The sequence below is a fragment of the Nyctereutes procyonoides genome, unplaced genomic scaffold (genome assembly GCF_905146905.1).
Source record: "Nyctereutes procyonoides isolate TBG_1078 unplaced genomic scaffold, NYPRO_anot_genome, whole genome shotgun sequence".
In the NCBI taxonomy this organism is placed as follows: domain Eukaryota; kingdom Metazoa; phylum Chordata; class Mammalia; order Carnivora; family Canidae; genus Nyctereutes; species Nyctereutes procyonoides.
Window position 1 is genome coordinate 38,112,194 of NW_026575044.1, and position 23,418 is coordinate 38,135,611.

The window sequence follows — 23,418 nt, forward strand, 5'->3', positions numbered from 1 at the left end:
CCCCCTGGGGGAAACTGACATCAGGGGGTGGGTGGAGCCATGGTTCAGTGCCAAAGGCTTTTCATTCCTCTTCATTTGGCCAAGTGAGAGCCACAGGTAATTGAAGTTGTTATCCCTAATCCAGAATCCCAAAAGCTGAAAATCCAAAGTTTTTGAAATTAAAAAAAAAATTATTTATTTATTCATGAGAGACATGTAGAGAGAGAGGCAGAGACACAGGCAGAGGGAGAAGCAGGCTCCCCTTAGGGAGCCCGATGTGGGACTCGGTCTTAGGACCCCGGGATCAAGCCCTGAGCTGAAGGCAGATGCTCAACCGCTGAGCCACCCAGTCCTCCTCAAAGTTTTTTTTTTTTTTTTTTTCAGCAAAATCTGCCCTGAACTCCTCCAAAGCTACATATAGACTCTACTCATCCCACGCTGTCTATTTATGTTTTACTGTAGAAATATTAGTGTGCTTGATTATAGGATGCTGTTTCAGACCCCACTGAGGGGTTATATAATATACCGTGTGTGCAACCACACTACTTTTTTAAAATCTGAAAAATTCTGAATCCTGAAACACGTCTGGCCTCAAGAATTTTGGATGAGGAGTTATAGTCTAATATAATCAACTAACACATATGTTTAAAAATAAAGGTGATATAATGGCCTTGAGTGTATAATGAAGAAGTAAAAGACTAGAATTTTTTTTTAAGACTAGAAATGTTTAGTAATACAATGTGTATTTCAATATGTAAATACTCGGGCAGGACTACACTGGAAAGACCTAAAAAATGAATTGCGCACTTAACTCCTGAAGGTAGACTCTCCTGAATGTGCCAATTCAAATGTAACTGATCAGGACGTAAGCCGTAAGAGACTTTTTTTTTTTTAAAGATCTCATTTATTTATTCATGGGAGACACAAAGAGAGAGAGAGGCAGAGACACAGGCAGAGAGAGAATCAGACTCCATGCAGGGAGCCCGATGTGGGACTCGAACCCAAGAATCCAGGATCACGACCTGAGCCAAAGGCAGGCGCTCAACCGCTGAGCCATCCAGGCATCCCAGCCATTAGAGACTTTTGACTATAGAGAACAAACTGAGGGGTGCTGGAGGGGAGGGGGGTAGGGGATGGGTTAGATGGGTGATGGGCATTATGGAGAGCATTTACTGTGATGGGCACTAGGTGTTGTGTTTAACTGATAAATCACTGAATTCTATACCTGAAACCAATTTTACCATGGATGTTAACTAACTGGAATTTAAATAAAAACTTCAAAGAAAAAACTCAAATGAATGTAACTGATAAAGTTGTATATACTTTTTTTTTTTAATTTTTATTTACTTAGGATAGTCACAGAGAGAGAGAGAGAGAGAGAGGCAGAGACACAGGCAGAGGGAGAAGCAGGCTCCATGCACCGGGAGCCCGATGTGGGATTCGATCCCAGGTCTCCAGGATCGCGCCCTGGGCCAAAGGCAGGCGCCAAACCGCCGCGCCACCCAGGGATCCCTGTATATACTTTTTTGCAACCAAAATACCGGGAATCGTGTCGCAGTGATTTTTCCAAAATAGTGAACAACTCTAGGTAAAGTTACAAGTATAAAAGGCAGTCTCTCTCAATTGACTCAATAGTTGCATTCCTGGAAAATCATATAAAACCATGCAAAATTACTGCGTGTTCATTTGTAAAACATAATTAGGTTTCAGGCTCAGATAATTATAATGAGGTTTTTCACTTACAAGATACATTTTAATGGGACATTTGCAAGTAATTCAGGATGCAGAACAGTTCTTTGTTGTGGGCTACTGCCTCACACATGGCAGGGAGCCTAATGTGTGTCTCTGGCCTTACACATTAGATATCAGTAGTGCCCCCAAACCAGGCCATAGAACGATCCAGAATGCCCCTCACACTTCCACAAAGCCCCTATGGTAGGGAAAGGGAACACTGCTCACCCCTGACCCCACTGGGAGCCACCAGGTGGAAGAAGCCAGTAGGAGCTGTGGAGCTCCAGGTAGCCAAACTGCAAGTGGTTTTGGCCTCAGGCACCTTTCTCCCTCAAGGTGGTGCCTTCTGGATGAGCTGATGGGCCACATGCTACCAGGCCGATAGGCAGTTTGGGATGTTAGGCAACCCAAGGATTGTGTGCCCCCCTTTAAGAGTCGCTCCAAGTCTCAATGTATCTTAGTGGTTAAGAGTTAAACACAACAGCATTATTCACAACAGCCAAAAGGTGGAGGCAACCTGAGTGTCCACCTGGGGGTGAATGGCAAACACCTGTGCTGTATACACACACTGGAATGTATTCAGCCTTAGACAGGAAGGGACTTCTGACACCTGTAGGTGAAACTTGAGGACAGTATGCTAAGTGAAATAAGCCAGCCCGAAAAGGATAAATACTGTATAAGCCCATGACCTAGAGCAGTCTAATTCAGAGAGACAGAAATTGGAATGGTGGCTGCCGGGGGCTGATGTGAAGGAAGAGGGGATGGCGAGCTGTATTTCAATGGGAACGGAGTTTTGGTTCTGCAAGTTGGAAATCTGCAGATGGATGGTGGTGATGACCTCATACCAGTGCAAAGGGGCCTAATGCCACAGAAGTGCACACTTCAAAACGGCGAAGGTGGTAAATTTTCTGTTATCTGTATTTTACCACAAATAAGACATAGGTAATAAATCAGAGGAAATGTAGACAATAACATTTAGAAAAAAAAAAAGTGAAGGCTCTGACGGGGAGACTGGGGATCGAGTTCTGGCTCTGCTGCTCACCAGGATGTGGTACATCTTGGCCAAGCTAGCCTCTCTGAATCTCAGTTTCCCCAACTGTGAAACAGGAATAATGATTGAATTCTCCCCACGGGGCCGATGGAGCTCCCTGGAGACCGTGTGCATAAACCATGCGGCGGAGCACCTGCCAGGCACATTGTGGGGACTCAGGGAGTTGGGGTTATTATCGCGTATGTGGGTTTTGCATATCCACTGCTCAGGGGAGCAGTCTTTTCCCCCTCAGGCACCCCCATGGTAGCATTTAGGGCGTTTGGCTTAACAGCAAAGTTAGAAGGACACTGACAAAGAATGACAGGGGACCCGGGGAGGTGAACGTGTAAACTTCTGGAGTCTTCCTGCCACTGGGTCAGCATCTTTCCAGCGCACAGCGAACGGTCTCAAGGGCACTCAGAGCAACTTCGACGTATTTAGAGAAAGCCCTTCTGAACTGACCCCAGAGGGACACTTCTGAAATTTGAAAACTTTGCCATCCCCATTTCGACTCAGAGGGGGGGTTGATAATTGTTGTTGACAGCAGTAAAAGTCCATTTTCTTTTATTTTGGTTAAACAATAATTTGATTGGAAACTGCTTCCTGGAGCCCTAATTAATGACTGGTTGGAGGTAAAGCCGAAAGCATTTAACCCAGAAAGTCATTAGCTACCAGGAAACGTTAGACCTAGAGGGGATTCACTGCCGGTGCAAACTCTCAAATTGGTAGGGAGAAAGGGAGAAAAAGAAAAACGTAAGCAATTCCTTTCTATGCAATGAAAAGTTTAAAAATGGAGCGTTCTGTTGCCACAGCCACCCCTCCTGGCTCGGGCTCCCGCGGCCCTGGGCTGGCCTCCCCGCCCGCATCCAGCCGCTCAGCAATTAGACACGGTTTTCAGCAGAGCAGCTGCGCCTCGCAAGTACCTGTAATGAAGATCTGCGGCTCCGGGCTCCCGCGCAAATCCTCAAGCCTTCACTTGTCACCGTAATTTCCTTGGGAAGTGTTTCTAATTACACATTTCTTGCTGCCTGCCCCAGGTCAAGTCTTCTTGTACACAACATACGAATTGCATAAAACCACAACACAGCGCGGGGACCTACTCCACCCCCTAGAGTGGGCCCGATTGCTCTGTGGTTGCTTTGAGCTTAGTAGTTAAGCGCTGCTGGGTGTAACAGGGGCAGCGTTTGCATGAGCAGGAGCAACAGTCAAGGAACGGCGCGCGCCTCGTTCTTTAGGACGCTGGAGAGCTTAGAACCCATTTCAGCCAGGCAGCTACACAATCGCCGACCTTCCAGCTCTAAAACACGGACTGTTTAACTCTTCTAGTGGGGTCTCTGTGAAGAGGGACTTAACTGTTTTTGCACTGTTCTCCGGGACCTGCCATTTAGGGAACTTCTGGCAGTTGAGTTTCCTGGAGGTGAGAGCATCGTTATCCTTTGGACTCTCCTAGTTTAGGAAATGCTCCAGGATGTAAGACAACATTCGCCAAGTACCTTTAAAGGAAACTGAAGTCAGGTTAAGTTTAAATCGAGATGCTACTGTTTGGATGTTAAGTTTTCTTTTAAGTTGAGTAAAATGGAGGCTCCTATAGCTCTTGAATAAGGGGCAGGGCAGCCCCGGTAGACCAGCGGTTTAGCACGGCCTTCCGCCCAGAGCCTGATCCTGGAGACCTGAGATCGAGTCCCAAGTCGGGCTCCCGGCATGGAGCCTGCTTCTCCCTCTGCCTGTGTCTCTGCCTTTCTCTCTGCGTGTGTCTCTCATGAATAAATAAATAAAATCTTAAAAAAAAAAAAAGATAAAAATTAAAAAAAAAAAAGGGATCCCTGGGTGGCGCAGCGGTTTGGCGCCTGCCTTTGGCCCAGGGCGCGATCCTGGAGACCCGGGATCGAATCCCACGTCGGGCTCCCGGTGCATGGAGCCTGCTTCTCCCTCTGCCTGTGTCTCTGCCTCTCTCCCTCTCTCTCTCTCTGTGACTATCATAAATAAATAAAAATTTAAAAAAAAATAAAAAAAAAAAAGAATAAGGGGCAAAAATTGTTTTCTAGGGGCACTTGGGTGGCTCAGTCGGTTGTCTGCCTCAGCTCAGGTCATGATCCCAGTTCCTGGGATCAAGTCCAGAGTTGGGCTCCCTGCTCAGCCTCTGCCTGCTGCTTCCCCTGCTTGTGCTCTCTCTTTGTCAAATAAAATAAAATAAAATAAAATAAAATAAATCTAAAAGGAAGGTTTTTCTGGGTTGGGGCCACCCCCTCTCTATAGGAGGCGTCTATGGCCACCACCATCCACCCTGCCTTGTGTTATGGAAGACTGAGCACTTGAGAGCCTGGAGGTACTGACTGATCATCTTTGTGGGACTGAGGAGTTGGGCTCAGTTGAGCCCCCAGCTAGTGCCCCTTAGAGAGGCCTGGTTCTGGGCCCAGCCAATGGCCAATGCAAGAACCTGTCCTGACCCCACTTAAAACAGCCAAGTTTTGGGGTCATTTCTTACACAGCAATAATATCTGGAATGCCATCTGTATGCCATGATTCCCACATTTGTATCTCCAGCTTAAGCTACTCTGAGCCCTAGACTCACAATTCCCACTGTTTAGTCAGCTTTTCCATTTGGATGTCTAACAGGCTCTTCCTAGAACACACCCAGGATCAAATTATTGACTATCCTGCCTTGAAAAGCTGCTCTTCCCTCAGCTGTTCTCATCTGAATAAATGACACCATCACTTACCCAATACCCAACTGCTCAGGCTAACAATTCAGGCATTATCACTGACTCCTCTCTTTGCCTCCCAACTCCCATCAATCCATCAGCAAATCCCATCAACTCTACCTTCACAGCATTTCCCAGATAGGACTACTTTTCACCTACCCCACTGCTATACCCTAACCACATCATCTCTGTGCTGGGTTATGGCTATAGCCTCCCATCTTTCTCCCTGCCTCCCTGCCTGATCTGTTGCCCACCTCCCCACCCCCCTCACCCCCCCCACCCCCCCACCCCCCCGCCCCAAATCCTCAGGAGACTTGTTCCAAGATGTAAATCACATCATGAGCCTCAACTCCTCCTGTTCACTGGTCTTGCTGTTGACCAGGAACCTGGCAGGGGTTGTTGATGAGACCTGTGTGGCCTTCGTGTGGCCTGGACTTCCTCACAACGTTGGGCTGGGTTTAGAGAGCAAGCATCTCAAGAGAGAGGAGAGCCAGCTAGGAGTGCTTTTTAGGACCTAGCCTTGGATATCATGCAGCAGCACTTCTGACACGTTCTACTGGTTGAGCAATTAGGGAGGCCCACCCAGGCTCAGTGGCAGGGAACATAGACTCCATCTCTCAATGAAACCTGTTACAGTCACATTCTGAGAAGAGCATGTGAGATGGGATATATATTAGTGCAGCCATCTTTGGAAAACACAAAATGAGAAGATTTAACTATGTAACAAAGAAAATTATCTACACCCCCCACAATACCACAAACAATTGTAAATGCCAAAGGCAGTGCCAAGAAGTGCTAACTCTTTTCTCTGAGCTCCTCCTCTGGGCATTGTGGGTTGATACAAACATATTTCACTGGTAACCTTTTTTTATAGTACTACAGGGAGAGGTTGGGTCAACTGTGCCTGCTTCCTCGTCCATGAGGGCAGGAGGAAGAGAGTGTCCTCTCCTTAACTCCCATCTGGAAAGCTTACTTCAGAGGCAACTTTCTCTACAGACCCTCCATGATCCCCAATGTGGGAGTGCTGAGAAGTTTTACCCATCTCCCAAGCTACTTATATTTTCTCCCTTGTATTGCAGTTATTCACATGCCTTCTAAATCTCGTTTCTTTAAAACCTCAAGGGTGCATTAAACTTTAAATTTCCAAGGGGCAGGGACTTTAAAAAAATTCATCCGCTTCCCCTCCCGTCCTTGTCGCTGCATGTTCTCACGCAAATTACTCAGTCCATGCTGGTAAAATTCACAAAGAAGTAGTTGTGTACAGGTGTCTATGTCATCTACATTTGATAATCCTGGAACACAGGAGGTGCTCAATTAAAATATATATATATTTTTTAAAGAATTTATTTATTCATGAGAAACACACAGAGAGAGGCAGAGCGGCAGGCTCCATGCAGGGAGCGGGATGTGGGACTCGATTCCAGGACCTTGGGATCACGCCCTGAGCCAAAGGCAGACGCTCAACCACTGAGCCACCCAGGCATCCCTTAAAATATGTTTTTAGTGAATGAATTGTAATCGACTAAGCACAGGACATGTAAGCAGAAAATAAGCATAAGAGCTCTTCCTGGCCTTGAGTCTCTATTGACCTTGCACAAAAATAGAAGAGCTATGACAAGACAGTATAGTACATGGCTATGATTTATTGACAAAAGTCTGTGGGACTTAGAGAGAAGACTTTGTAAGCCTATACAGGCTAAGCTAGAAAACATAAAGATTAATAGTTTCTACTGCATAAAACATAAAAATAAAACACTTCTGTACATTAAAAAAATCATAAATACAATTAAGGCAAATGGCAAGCCTGGAAAAACTTGCCAATATATTAACAAAGGGTTACCATCCTTCTTTTTGTATATTATTTTATTGGAGTTCGATTTGCTAACGTATAGTATAACACCCAGTGCTCATCCCATCAAGTGCCCCCCTCAGTGCCCGTCACCCAGTCACCCCAACCCCCCACCCACCTCCCCTTCCACTACCCCTTGTTTGTTTCCCAGAGTTAGGAGTCTCTCATGTTCTGTCAAAAGAGTTACTATCAAGAAAAAAAAAGGGGCCGGGGGTTACTATCCTGAACGTGTGACGAGGTCTTCTGTATCTGTAAGAAAAAGACAAGTATTTGCAAAAAAACTGAAGAAAGGATGTAGTCAAAACAAAAGAAAAATAGGGTACCAAGATGGCTCAGTGGTTGAGAGTCTGCCTTCATTCAGCTCAGGTCATGGTCCCAGGGACCTTGGAGGAGTCCAGCATCAGGCTCATGAATAAATAAATAAAATCTTAAAAAAAAGAAAAGAAAAGCAAAGAAAAATATAAATGGTTAATGAACAGTGAAGAAAGCCCTACAATCTCATTAGCAATCATATAAATTCATAGTAAAAACACAGTGAAACCATTGTTTTCTTTTATCACATTGGCAAAGTATTTTTATTAAAATAATTTGCAATATTAGCAAGACTAGGAACACTGAAAATTGACATTTAAAGTTGCGTGTCAAAAATCCCTAAAATGGGCATGCTCTGTGACCTGGCATTTCCACATCCCCTAACTTAGGCCAAATAACATATTACTGAAGTTTATACAAAGATACCTCAGAAGTATTGATTTTAATTACAGAAAATTGGGATTAATGTCCAGCAATGGGGATTAATTTAAATTGGTTAAATAAATCATAGTGCCCCTTTAATGCAACCATTTCAAATCGCCATTTCAAATGCTCATACGAAATAATATCAAATAAAGTGGGAACATTTCCATGACATATAGTTAATTCAAAAAAATCAATTTATCTAGCAAACGTGGAGTCACTTTTTCCCCATCATATATATATATTCCATAAATATAAACATGAATAAAAGCATCCTAGAAGGATTTACCACCAAAAATTTTAGAATTCTGTGATTTTCCTTTTTCAGATCTCTTTTTTTGCATTTTTAAACTTTCTGCATGAACATTTTTTTCCATTCAGGGCAAAAAAAAATTATTTCTTGTAAGTGGTGTGGAAGTTGCCCCTGAAATATAGATGGGAATGCAAGTTCTAGCTGTTTCCCCTGAAAACATCTCGGGGCCCCATAGGCACACATTTACAAGGCCTGTTCTCTCCTGAGGATAGAGTGGGGGTGGGAGGAATTTGGGTGAATGTTTGTACTTGTAACTCGTCCTGCAGTAAATCTTTTAAGACTGTGGGAATAGGTGCTTTGTGTGCCCTCGGGCTGGCAAATGTACTTCAGGTTCTCTGCCCTTGGGTCTGCATCATGCAGAGAGATCTGTGAGTGGGGGGGCTTCGAAATCTAAATGTCAACCCTGTCAGGAGCATTTGTTTCATGGGCAAGGGATTCACTTTATTTGCTTTGTTTTGTCTCGGCAGAAAGAAGGGGACAATACAGTTTGTTCTGTGCACTGCACAAGGGGCTGGAGGTTTAGGGAATTACAGTATCCTGCAACAGAGTAAAAATGAGATGGGTGTGAGGGTTGGAGCACAAGAAGGAAACAAAGTTTACTTATTTTCTTCTTTCTTTAGCTCCTGGCTTTATGAGGATTCACAAAAATCGACAAAGAAATCTGATGGGAATAGTCTCTAAAACTAAAAAGTAACATAAGCCTATGGTTCAGGCTTCATGAATTCCTCGGACTCTATTTCCAAATATAATTCCGATATAAAACTATCCCATGGCACTTTGGGGACCACTTAAACCAGTGAATATTACAGGACCAAAAACAAAGAAAAAGGAAAAGTTTTAAAATATATGGGTGTTCAGATGCTTGCATCAGATATTAAAGCCTGTCACTTCACAATGGAGAATACCCACCTGGCCATAAATATAAGCAATTACATTTCCTTTGACTTTGAAGTTTTTTGTTTTTTGTTTTTTTTTTTTCATTTTAGTATGATTTTGACCAGTGTCAAAAGTATAGGAAATGTCTTAAAATGTATGAGTGATTTAGCTGACTTTTTATGAGATTTCTTTTGGATACAGGAAGCTTTGAATAACGTAAATGAGCTCTGTGTGGATGCTTCTAGAAAGTTTATGACCCATCTCAGGGACTTCCAGAGTGGTTGTCTCCGTATCGTACCTCATGGGACCTGTGACCCATGATCATGAAGTCAAAGAAGGCTGTAATTCTCTATCACCCTTGTTCAGGCTTGAAACTTGGAACCACCACAGAGAACAATACATTCAGGGACATATCCAATGGGCGGCTTCCCTGTCCGGCAGCCAAGCCTGCTAGGGACCAGGGCCATCATGGTGTGTTTGAGCCCTTGACCTGCTGCATTTTATTTTTATTTATTTGTTTTTAAAAGGTTTTATTTATTTATTCATGAGAGACACAGAGAGAGGCAGAGATGTAGGCAGAGGAAGAAGCAGGATCCATGCAGGGAGCCCAATGAGGGACTTGATCCCAGGACCCTGGGATCATGCCCCCAGCCAATGCTCAACCACTGAGCCACCCAGGCGTCCCTAAAGGACAGTTTAATAATCATACACAGCCTCCCATGTCTCTCTCTCTCTCTCTCTCTCTCTAAACATTCCTCAAATGTCCTGCCTGTCCTTGGCTTCCCCTGAATCTCTGTCCTCTTTTTCCTCTTCACACCCCCCAGATTTCCCCCAGCTCAGCCGACTCTGGCATTTCTCTCTCCTCTTCTGCTCCTTCTTTCCCAAAGGAGTCTTTCTTCTTCCTATATCTGCTCTCTGTTCTTCCTGTATAAGTCAAATCAGCTTACCCTGGCCCTTCTCATTTTCCTCCCCTACCCAAACCCCACAACAAAGGCCCAGAATCTACCAGGAGAGGGAGAACTGTCCTTCTTGGGTGTGATAACAGAGTATTAGACACAGTTAACTCCCTTGACAGATGAGACCCTGGAGAATAGGTTAACTAACTTCCCCAAAGCCACAGCACCCTCAAGTAGCGGAACCAGGCTTCAAAATCCCTCATCCCAAAGTTTGAGCTATTCCCAAAGTAGGAGGGGAGGCCTTCAGGGAGGACTCTGGGTGGATGAAGAACAGAATTCCGTCCTATGTACCAAGGGCCACATCCTCTCAGGGTGGTGGTTGGGCTTCCAGGCCCAGGACAGGAAACAGCCCTTCTCCCAGGAAGCTCCCTGTGGTGTGTGTCTCCAGAGAATGTCACCATTCTCATTCTCAGAGGCCGGTTCTGCACAGCCCAGGGGGGAAGGGAGGGTCATTCACTCTATTTGCCTCTGAATGGCTCCCCCTGGAGCTGTGTAAGGCGGGGCCCTGGCTTCGAGGTTCCTGGATTTCTCATGGTGCTTTTTAGGAGGTCTTGGGGGGAAGAACTGTGACATCTGCTCTTGGAGTGTTTCCCAGCCTTGCTGAGGTTCAAAGCCCTCATCTGTTCCGGGGCTGTAGCTTCTGGTTCCTCTTGCCACTTCTCACTGAAGCTTTTAGGAGGTGACCAACAACCTAAGCTTAAAACTCAAGTTGTTATACACCTGGAAATATTTCAGAGCCTCTGAGAAAAGAGTATCCCAAAATGTACTTGTGAATGCATGGTTATATGTCAGGAAGCTACTCTTTTTTTTTTTTAAGATTCTATGTATTTATTCATGAGAGACACAGAGTGAGAAGCAGAGACATAGGCAGAGGGAGAAGCAGGCTCCCTGTGGGGAGCCTAATGCAGGACTCTATCCCAGGACCCTGGGATCACGCCCTGAGCCGAAGTCAGATACTCAACCACTGAGCCACCCAGGTGACCCTACTCTTTTTTTTTTTTTTAAGATTTTATTTATTTATTTGACAGAGAGAGAGAGAGAGAGAGAATGAATGGGGGGGGGCAGCAGAGGGAGAGGGAGAAGCAGGCTCTCCTCTGGGCAGGGAGCCTGATGTGGGGCTCCATTCCAGACTCCAGGATCATGAACTGAGCCAAAGGCAGATGCTTAACTGACTGAGCCCCTCAGGAGCCCTGGGGAAGTTACTCTTATTTTTTTTATATAATAAATTTATTTATTTATTTTTAATTTTTATTTATTTATGATAGGCACACAGTGAGAGAGAGAGAAGCAGAGACACAGGCAGAGGGAGAAGCAGGCTCCATGCACCGGGAGCCCGACGTGGGATTCGATCCCGGGTCTCCAGGATCGCGCCCTGGGCCAAAGGCAGGCGCTAAACCGCTGCGCCACCCAGGGATCCCAATAAATTTATTTTTTATTGGTGTTCAATTTACCAACATACAGAATAACACCCAGTGCTCATCCCGGCAAGTGCCCCCCTCAGTGCCCGTCACCCATTCACCCCCACCTCCCGCCCTCCTCCCCTTCCACCACCCCTAGTTCGTTTCCCAGAGTTAGGAGTCTTTATGTTCTGTCTCCCTTTCTGATATTTCCCACACATTTGGGAAGTTACTCTTAAATGAAATTGGAAAAACAGCCACTTTTAGATGAGAATCTGAGACACCTTAGGGAGTGTGGAGTGGAGGAGGGACAGAGCAGCAAGGAGACTTCAGGGTTCCTGTAGAAACAGTTGGAGGGGATGGGAGTCTTCCCCCCTTGCTCCCTCTTGGCTAGGTCTCCCCGATTTTGCTGGGCCCAGCAGAGTCAGAAGTCCACTTTCCCATGGTCGAAGGTCCTCACAGGTTCCTACCCAAACCCCCAGGGAAGCTCATGACCAAGGCAAATAGCAAGGATAAGGAGAAAAGCTGTCTTCATCTGTGGACCAAGAGTCACTTTAAATGAGTGAAACTCTGTGTGCCAGGGGCTTGAATAAGCCTGAACCTCCTAACTTATTTTTAGTATCCATCTTTGATCTGTTTTTAGCACAGTGACCAATCAACAGACAATTGACTCACAAGAGCCAGAATGGAAGGTAAGCTGAAGGAGGCTTCTAGAAAGCAATGCTCCCTAAACCGAAACCATCTCTCATGGCTGTGAAGGCTAGCATCTGCTGGCAAGCTTCCCAGGTGGGATTGGTGGCACTGAAGCAAAAAGATGGGAGTAATGGGGTTTGTTCTCCTGTATTCTGAATCAATAGAAGTAACAAACCTGTGTGATTACAATAAAGATATGTATTTGGTCTTTGTCACCAGTTCTTGACACAGAGCTCCTAATTCCCTTGGAATATCCTGGGTAATAGGAGGCTCTTTTGTTCTAATTAGGCTTCTCATGGCTGCCCCTGAGATAGCTTCATTGTGGGGGCTTATCTCCAGAAAGACCAAGCCATGATTAAAGAGTTGGCCCTCCATGGAGGGAGAAGGGTTAGAGATTGAGTTCAACCATCTGGATCCCGGCCCATCAACAGCAGGAAGGACTCAGCAGGCCGGGATCCAGAAGGTGGGAGACACCTGGGTGGCTCAGCAGTTGAGCGCCCGCTTTTGGTCCAGGGCGTGATCCTATAGAGTCCTGGGATCAAATCTCACATCGGGCTCTCTGCATGGAGCCTGCTTCTCTCTCTGCCTGTGTCTCTGCCTCTCTGTGTCTCTCATGAATAAATAAAATCTTAAAAAAAAACCAAACACCAGTGGCCAATGGCTTAATCCATCATGCCTGAGCAATGAAATCTCCCTAAAACCTCTTGACAGTGGGTTTGGAGAGCGGCTGGGCTGGTAAACACACTGTGGTGCCAGGAGACTGGCGTGCCCGGAGAGCGCATGGGAGGTCCATGGCCTTCCCCTCTACCTTGCCCTGTGCATTCCTTTCATTTGGCTGTTCCTGAGTTGAATCTTTTATAATAAACCAGAAATAGTCAAGTAAAGTGTTTTTCTGAGTTCTGCGAACCTTTCTGGTTAATTATCAAAACTAAGGGGGGTGGTGGGCTGTGAGAACACTGAACTTAAAGCCAGTTGGTCAGAAGTACCAGCGACAAATTGGGATTTGTGGCTGGCATCTGAAGTGGGAACAGTCTTGTGGGACTGACCCCTTAAACCTGTGGAGTCTGTACCAATTCCGAGTAGCCTCAGAACAGAACTAAGTTGTGCGACATCCACAGGTGTCCAGAGAGCTGCAGAATTGGTTGATATGGAGAAAAAAGCATCCTCACTTGGTGTCAAAAGGAGCATGAGTGAAAACTCATTACCAGTGTTCTTTTTTAAGGACAGAGAATTCCAGAACACTGAAAAAATTAGCACTAGGGGTGAGGATGGAACAAAGGAGGGGCATTTAATAAACTTTTGGCTGTTTCTGTTCTTTCACTGTTGGACAAGCTGATTTAAAAAATGGTTTTAAGTAGCCTGTTCAATGAAGCCATTTGTTTATTTGAGTTTTGGGGGATGTTTTGTTAAGATAAATGAAAACTAACTGATACCTAGAATTGCAGAGCCATAACTCACAGTGCTGTGCCTGGCCCATCAACAGCAGGAAGGATTCAGGAGGCCGGGATCCAGAAGTGACCTGCTGGCTCTGTCAGTACCACTGGACAAACAGCTGGGCTGGAGACAACACACTCAAGGAATGTTTTCTCAGCCTGGCCCAGGGAGGCTGCACATCTGTCCTGGCTTGTTGGCCTGCTTTCTGCAGCCAACAGAGGAGATGAGTCCAGCAGAGAAGGAGGCCATAAATCAATGGTATGTGCATAACATTCAACATTCTTCACATATTTTATGCTATATAAAATTAACATCATATTTACAATTTGTTTCTTAGAACCTAAGTGTGTTTGCTATGCAAAGATGAGCCGATGACATATTCTCTAAACATAGTTGAAGAATTTTAAGAAACCAGAATAAGAACTTAGAAAGAAGCATCCTTGCTTTCAGTGAATCAGATTCCATGTGTTTGGGGTTTGAAGAAGTCTGAACTTCATAGTTTATGTTAATATTTTCTTTGATCTGCTTTTTGCTAATGATCCATCAACAGACATGTGAGCGATGACTTCAAAAACCCTTTATATACAATACGCTGTGCTAGAGTCATTATCTCATGTCCTATTCAGACTCTATGGGAAAGAAAACTATTCTTTCTAGTTTCTGAACTTTCTAGTTCAGAAGAAATCCTTTCATCAGTTTATGTTGATATTAGTATTTTTGAATCTATTAAAATGTGGAACAGACTAAGTCTGAAAGTTCGAAATAGAGAGCTAAGTACAATCTTTCTAAAAACTCAATTGCCAGGGCACCTGGGTGGCTTTCGGCTGAGGTTATGATCCTGGGGTTCTGGGGTCAAGTCCCACATCAAGCTCCCTACAGGGAGCCTGCTTCTCCTGCTGCCTATGTCTCTGCCTCTCTCTCTGTGTCTCTCATGAATAAAGGAACAAACTCTTTAAAAACAAATTAATTAATTAATTAAAAACTCAATTGCCAATACACTAAAGATGTGTCTAAGCTGTGATCTTCCTAGAAACTGCCTACAAAACTGTCTTCATTGAAACTCTCTACTATCCCCTCCTCCCCGTGTTTTATACTAAACAGTAGGACGTGAACAGTAGCAACTGCTTTGAAGCTCCAGTTGTTTTTCCCAAGGAGTACATGCTGTTGTTATCAAATGTCTATATGTTGTGAAATTTTTACAGCTTCTCAAAAGCTCCTCATTAAGAGAAATGTGCTCTAGCAAGCAACAACAGCCACACACACACACACACACACACACACACACACACACACACTTCAAAAATTCAGAACATTCATGCCTGTGTCAACATGATTTCAGATAAGCACCAACCCAAGAACCCAAACATGGTGTTGGCAGAGCCAGTAAATAAAGAAAAACAGTGTTCTGCTGGCCCTCACCTCATATGCCTCCAAGAGAACTGTATTTTAAAAATTTAATGCATTTTTATTAGTACTTGGGCATTTTATCAGGAAGTATGATTTCTAATTTTTAGAAGAAAAAAAATCTTCCCTTATTTACAAGACTGTGGATGTCAGAAATTTAATTAAGGTATTAAAGATGTATGATACCCAGTTTTTAAAAATCACGTTGAGAAGGATCATGATGATCTATTTTAGGTTATCATGATTACTACACCCCAACATACACATGGATTACAAAGCAGGTATTTTGGGCATAGTTTGTATCACAGCTCATATAGATGTATCAACTCTGGGTGGAGCCGATGGATCAAAGCTTTTTGTTTTTAATTTTATTTATTTATTCATGAGAGACACAGAGAGAGGCAGAGAAGTAGGCAGAGGGAGAAGTAGACTCCATGCAGAGAGCCTGTTGTGGGACTCGATCCCAGGACCTCGGGATCACCTGAGCCAAAGGGAGACGCTCAACCACTGAGCCCCCCAGTCGTTCCCAGATCAAAGCTTTTTAAGCTGATTCCGGATAATCATCCTGCTACCAATTCAGTTATCAGAAATTTTACCAAATATTATTTGAAAACATTCCAGTCTATCATTCATGATGCGTCTAAGTGAATTTCTCTTTGTCAGGTTTGGTACCAATTTTTAGGAATTAAAAATGTGAATTAAATCAAAAGGAATCTATCCCTAGAGAGAAAAAGAGAACATTTTTAGACAAATTTTCTCATGATACATGAGAGCACCCGAAGATTATGAATTTGCTTCATAGTGAAACACTGCTCATTCCCTTTCTTGGGAACATGTCTGGGCTGTTTGTCCAACGGTGGCCAGTGACACTGCCTTGTATGAGGCCGAGATATCAGGGCATTTGGCCAAGAGATGTGAGAGATGTGAGGCCAGCGTACACAGAAACCTGAGGGCCTGAACAGTGATGAGTCAGAGGCAGGTGTGCTGTGGAAGTGGAGAGCTCAGAAATACCAAGGGCTGAGAGAGACAGGAAGGTCACATGCCAGCTAGGAAAGTTCGTAGACATGAAGTCCTAAACTAAGACATGGTCAAAGCATGAGGCCTTTGTTCGTTGTCTTTCCTCTCCCCAATTCTCTACTTTCCACAAATGCATCCTCTTTTTTTTCCCTATGGTTCTTCAAAACCTGCTACTCTTTTAATATTAGGGTTATATCCCTTTTCTCCATTACCGACTTGAGCCACTGTTGTTCCTTTCTTTGACTTATGCCATTAACTATCTGTGCAACTCATTTAGGACTCGATCTTCTGGTGTCTTTGGACATTTGGAATTGATGTTTCAGTGTGTTGTGAGCTCTAAGAGCTCCTTGAAACTAGGGCCAGATCAACAGTGTGCATGGCTAGACCAGGCACACTATTTCCAGAGGTCAGGTCTGCTCAACCCCCGATGGAGCCACTGGCCCGTGGTTTATTAGATTTTTCCTTAATAAGGACAGATTAGGGACGCCTGGGTGGCTCAGTGGTTGAGCGTCTGCCTTTTACCCAGAGCGTGATCCTGGAGTCATGGGATTGAGTCCCACGTTGGGCTCCCTGCATGGAGCCTGCTTCTCCCTCTGCCTGTGTCTCTGCCCCTCTCCATGTGTGTGTCTCTCATGAATAAATAAATTAAATCTTAAAAAAAAAAAAAAAAAAAACAGAAACTAAGGACAGGATTACTTCCAGAGGCTGAGGTGAGTGTGGAGTCTTCCAGGGTGACTCTGATGCAGCCTTGTTGGGATATGGGTAGAAATTCCTGGTGGGGCTTTCATCCTCTTATTATTTTGCTCTCCAATTCTCTTTTAACTACGGTTGTGCTACCTTTTCTAGATTAGAGGAAATTATCCCCTCTTTCTGAAACCTGTAAATGTTATATTCTTGTTGTACCTAAAGATATTGCTGACCACTCAGTCTTTGGCTTTCTTGACTCACTTTTTACAATTCCATGTGGGCCTTTCTCATTCCACCTTTACTATTTATCCTTCCCATTCATGGACCATGATTTTATGGACCACAGTCTGATTTTAAGATCAGATTAATAAGAAGAGCATCTCAGTGATCACTTTGGTCCTTGGTCTCCTCCATCAGTGCTGTTCGGTGGGGACACTACTGGCATTGAGGAAACGGTTGTGGGCTCCTCGGATTAAAGGAGTTTTAGCATTCCTGGCCTTCTAGCACTGAGAGCCAGCCTTGCCAGGGATTACAATAAGTAAAAATGTCCCCACAAATTTCCAAATGGCTCCTAGTTGAGTCACACTGCTTTAGATGCTGCCTTCTCACCCCACACTCCAGAAACACACATTTTCTCCCTAAATGGGATTGTTTGTGCCTCTATCAATAAGCTGTTTCTTTTCTGAAAGTTTGTCATATTTTAAAGTCATTCTTCCTTTTAAAGTTTTTTTTTTTTTTTTAGCCTTGGAATGAGTCATATGTTATTTTGTTTTGTTTTACTTATTATTATGGGAAATGTCAAACATACACAAATAGAGAGAGTAGCATAATGAACCCCCATGGATCTAACACTTCATATCAACAATGACCAGCTTATAGACATTCCAGTAATTTCTATACCCTCACCTCCCATTCTCCACCTATTCCCTGCTGCCATTGGATGATTTTTTTTTTTTATTTACGATAGTCATACAGAGAGAGAGAGAGAGAGAGAGAGGCAGAGACACAGGCAGAGGGAGAATCAGGCTCCATGCACCGGGAGCCTGACGTGGGACTCGATCCCGGGTCTCCAGGATCGCACCCTGGGCCAAAGGCAGGCGCTAAACCGCTGCGCCACCCAGGGATCCCCATTGGATGATTTTGAAGCAAATCACAGACCTCATTCATTGTATGTATCTTTTTGATAAATTTTTTGACATTTTTTGTGGGTGTTTTGAGTCAACAAGGGTAAGGTGAAACATATGCTTTATTCTCCAGGACTCCATCCATCCTTCTATATCACCCACACATTACTTCTGCCTCACCAAACATAAACCCGGGGTTGTAGCTACCTTCCTTGCTTCCTCTATTTTCTGAGACAAGAATGCCAAGCCAAGTTAAGAATTTGTCACATGCTCTGGTTTTAGCAGCTGTTTGTATCATACACGTGCTAGTTTGGTGAACTGTAGTAGGCAGTTGATAGCCACATCTTCTCTTGGGGAAAGAAAAATACAGTTTAACTCCATCCAAATATTGCTTCTATTTCTGCCCCTCTTTGCATTCCCTGGAAAGCTCTCTGCCAGGCTGGGAACCCTGAGCCCATGATTTAACCAACCCTCTTATTTTGTTCCTTGCTTGTCCTGCTAATTTGGAAAAGGTGTGTCCTTCTGAAGTACTCAAGTTACAGTCCTCATCCTAGCATTTAATGGAACCAAAAAGATTGCTTTTCAGTTGTGTTTATAAAATATTTTGAAAATGACAGGAATAGGGGCACGTGGGTGGCTCAGCGGTTTAGCGCTGCTTTCAGCCCAGGGCCTGATCCTGGAGACCTGGGATCGAGTCCCACGTCAGGCTCCCTGCATGGAGCTGCTTCTCCTTCTGCCTGTGTCTCTGCCTCTCTTTCTGTGTCTCTCATGAATAAACAGAATCTTAAAAAAAAAAAAAAAAGAAAGAAAGAAAAGAAAAGAAAAGAAAGAAAATGAGGGGAATATAAGCCGAGTCCATTCATGGTTGAGTGCCAATGTTCAACAGAATATTGGGATGATTAGTTCTGTTATGACTGGTTCTTAAATGATTAGGACAGTGCGTCCGGCTTTCTTCCTTCATACCCCTGTGGGATGTGTTTGCTGGCTATTTGATTGCTTAGTGCTTAGAACGGATTAGCCTTGCTGACTTCGGGGGCAGCTCTTTGAAAACAAATTGATGAACCTTAATCTGGAGCAATCATAAGTACCAAACCATTGACACTGAGGCCCCTGGGCTCTTCAGCTTATATGGGGAGCCATGACCTTGACCTGGATGCAACTTTTCAGCCAGTCTGTCCTGAATCATGACTATCCTCTTGGGGTTTTTTTTTCCCCGCAGAGGTACTTGCCTCTAGTTGAGTTCTAAAAAGAGAGTAAGTCTATGTTAGGAACACTTTGAAGGATTACTGTATACCCGGACTGCAAGCAGATCCAGCAGAAGAAAGGGGATGTTAAATGTTCATATCAAACACTTAAATGCTTAAATTGTTATATTTAATTTGCAAGTGCACTATTATTTAGAATAGTCTCGTCCAAACACTTTCCTATGTTCCACTTCTAAAAAGACATAATTTTGACTGTTTTATCTTCCTTTGTGCTTTAACATTAACCCTAGGGCAGAGGGCACAGAGGGATTATTATTATCATTATTATTGGCATTGGCCAAACACTGAGAGTGATTTAAGTAACTTGCCTAAAATCAAACAGTTCATTAGCAAGGAGTCTGGAGCCTAGGTCTGCTAGAATAAAGAGTATTTTGCCACCCTTGTCCACTCAGCCTATCTGCTTTTGCCAAAATCAAAGTCTATAATAATTCAGGCCTGAGTGACTATTTAAATGCCATCAGCAAGCAAGCAAGTCATCATCATGAACTACAGTGTAGAAGTACCTGCAGATAAAAAGGATCCTCATCCTTGCCTATTTCCCTTTGTTGTTGTTGCAACTGAAAGTGTAAATGAATGTGAAAGGTCTTTGTAAGCTATGAGGTCCTATTCAAATGAAGATACTGTTGAGGATACTAATGGCATTTGACATCTGTGGAGTATTTTCAGTGTATCAGTCATTGAGCTGAATTCTTTTTTTTTTTTTTTTTTTTTGAGCTGAATTCTTCATGCATCATTTCACTTACTCCTCTTTTTTAGTGCTGTAAAGACTACTCGGGACCAATCCCACTCCAAATCATTAATGTTTGCTAGAACAATACAAAAGGAACAAGAAAACCCAATGGACATCCCAAATAAATAAAATCAGGCACTTTGCCAAAACTTTCTCCAGCCTTTGTAATTCATCACTCAATGGGGATTTCTAAGCATCGAAATATATATATACTCTTATTTGTCCATCGCTTTTAATTTGCACTTAGATATGCATGCTCTTTACCTGCGAGAATATTGTCATATAACTCTTCAAATGACAAGATTCTTTTCAACACACATTTCCCATTCCATTCCGTCTCACTCTTGCACATACACACACACCTCAATCAACTCTCAGGCATCTCTGGGTTGAATGTCTTAGGAATTCCCGAGATGGGAAATTCCATCGATCAGATGATCAGATTGATTGATTGATTGATTGATTTAGATTTATTTATTTATTTTAGAGAGAGACAGAGAGAGCACAAGCGGGAGGGGCAGAGGGAGAGGGAGAAAGAGAATCTCAAGCAGACGCCACGATGAACTTGGAGCGGGACAGGGGGCTTGATCTTAGGACCCTGAGATCCCCACCCCAGATGAAATTAAGAGTCGGATGATCAACCTATTGCACCATCCAGGTGCCCCCAGAGGATCAGCAATTTAGCTAAAATTATTTGCCTTATAGTGTTTCTTCCAGGGACCTGGTCTTGAGTTCAAACTGAGGTTCATTTAATATATGAAGATTAGTTGACTAGAGGACTGATGGGAATGACGTCATTGGGTCTGCAGTCTGAGACACACTTTCATCCAGCTAGCTACCTCCCAACACATACCATCAGTGCAGGAGACAGTGGCAAGCGTGGATACCTCTAGCACTGCCCTGGAAAAGTAATGCAGAGCACAAAGCTGACACCAAGGAGAAGACGCATGTTCATGCTGCCCAAGCATATATTCTCTGTTTTAAAAAAAAATTTTAGGAAAAAAAAATTTTTTTAGGAATGCCTGAGTGGCTCAGGGGTTGAGCATCTGCCTTCGTCTCAGGGTGTTTTGCGATGGATAAAAGTGATGGACAAATACGAGTATATATATATTTCGATGCTTAGAAGTGAGTGATGAATTACAAATGCCAGAGAAAGTTGTAGCAAATTATAGTATAGTCATACAATGGAATATTATGAACCAATTAAAATAATTTTTTAATGAGAAAAATTGCAGTATGAGGAAATCCTCAAAATGGTAAAGGTTGGCAATCAGGATACGTAACTGCTTGTACGGTATGTTCACAGGTTTTTTATGCACACCCACACACATGTCTCAGAGTATGATCCCTTCTCCAGGGATGGAGTCCGCCTCGGGCTTTCCGTGGGGAGCCTGTGTCTCCCTCTGCCTGTGTCTCTGCCTCTCTGTTTGTCTGTCATGAATAAATAAAAGTCTTTAAAAAAAGTAAAAAATAAATTTGTTTTAAAAAGTTTGCCCAAGTGAAAAGGCCAACATTTATTCATCTGGGCAAGAAATCTGGTTGTGTGTCATGTTAGCAAAGGCAGAGCATTTGAGTGAGCTGTTCCTCTGGCCTGCATGCACACAAGAAGAAATGCAGAATGTTTAAAGGCACCTCGCCCAGCTCTGTATCACTCTCATCTCTACAGAACGCAAGCCACTTGACAAGGGGTTCAGGAAGATTTACTTACTGCCTTGCGGGATTTTGCAGCATATCTGCAGCACATAATTATACCTTCCCAAAGTATCTCAGCAGTTAAGTCATATTTGAGCAGTTTCACTTCACCTGTTCTCCTAATAAAGGTGAAATACTAGCAGGGAAGAGAAAAAAGAGGATGGGCCAATAACAAAAAGCCATATCTATATGCCTGGCTAGGCTCTTGTTTCTAAGTCTACATTTTTGTTTATATTTATGCCTATATGTCTGTAGAACCGTGCACAATGGTTTTCTGTTTGTAAAATATTTTTTAATTTTATGTCTAGGGCAGCCTAGATGGCTCAGTGGTTTAGCGCCGCCCTCAGCCCAGGGTATGATCCTGGAGACCTGGGATCAAGTCCTACACTGGGCTCCCTGCATGGAGCCTGCTTCTCCCTCTCCCTGGGTCTCTGCCTCCCTCCCTCTCTCTCTCTCTCTCTCTCTTTCTGTGTCTCTCATGAATAAATAAATAAAATCTTAAAAAATAATTTTATGTCTATATTTTTGTCCATGTTTATATCACTAGTTCATGAAGTTATATGTAAACATTTAAATTTTATATAAATACAAATATATATGAAAATAAATAAATAAACTCTAAAGTATGTCAGCAGTGACCTGCAATTTATAAACAAGAACAAGGCTTATCTTCCTCCCAATTATCACTCAGATAATTATCCACGGCCATCCCTTGGGTCTGAGTTCCTTGGATGGTGGCCTCTTTTCTCACCCCTATTCTTCAAAATAACAGAAAGAGAAGCCTTTGGAAGCAGTTAATGTGAACCAAAGCTAAGAGGGATAATCAGAGCCTGAGAAGAGGAAATGCCAGCTTCTTTCAAGATGATGTACTTCCTTTTTATAGACTAAACCCACATCTTTTCATGTTGGCTTGTCAAGACATAAGTGGCAGCATGGTTCCTAAATGTCTACCGAAAGGGAAATACCTTAATAAATTATAGTACAGTCATACAATGGAATATTATGAACCAATTAAAATAATTTTTCGATGAGAAAAATTACAGTATGAGGAAATCCTCAGAATAAAATGGTAAAGGATGACAATCAGGATACGTAACTGCTTGTACAGTACGTCCACAGGTTTTTTTTATACACACCCACGCACACAACATGCAATCAAATGAGAATAGAGGTTAACTTTCAATGTTGAAGTTATTAGTTTTCAAAAATTTTAACTATTATACTTTCCCTCTTTTTTCAAATATGCTATAATGAACATTTATAATTTTTATAATAAAAAAGATGGATGATGATAGTAAAGGGGTTATATATTGTGCCTTAAATGTAGGCAAGAGTTTCTGAAGACTATAGTTTCCAAAAGTAACTATATGATTTTAATAGTCCTATTTAATTGTGAATAGAAATATGATCTTTCTATGTTGCTTCCCCTTATTCTAGGTGCTTTTTAGCAGATTCCTACTTGCACTACATGGTTCTAATCTTCCCAGCATGTACAGAATTTCCCAGGAGTACATGCTGAATGTTTGGGCCAAATGACTTTCAGATGACTGGAGCTCAGCCTCGCTAAAGGGATCCTGCAGTGCATTAAGAGTTTCCTTCTAATTTAAAGGAGATTATTTAAATTTGCCTAAAGCTCTCAACGTGCTACTTGAAAGTTCTGCTAAACATAGAACCATACCAAGAAAACGTCTAGGGACTAAGTCTGGCAAAAATAGGAGTAAGGTGCATTTTTATGAGCAGGTATTTGGATATTAAATATTGAAAAGAAAGACATTTATTAATTGGAGATAAACTCCTTGAAAAC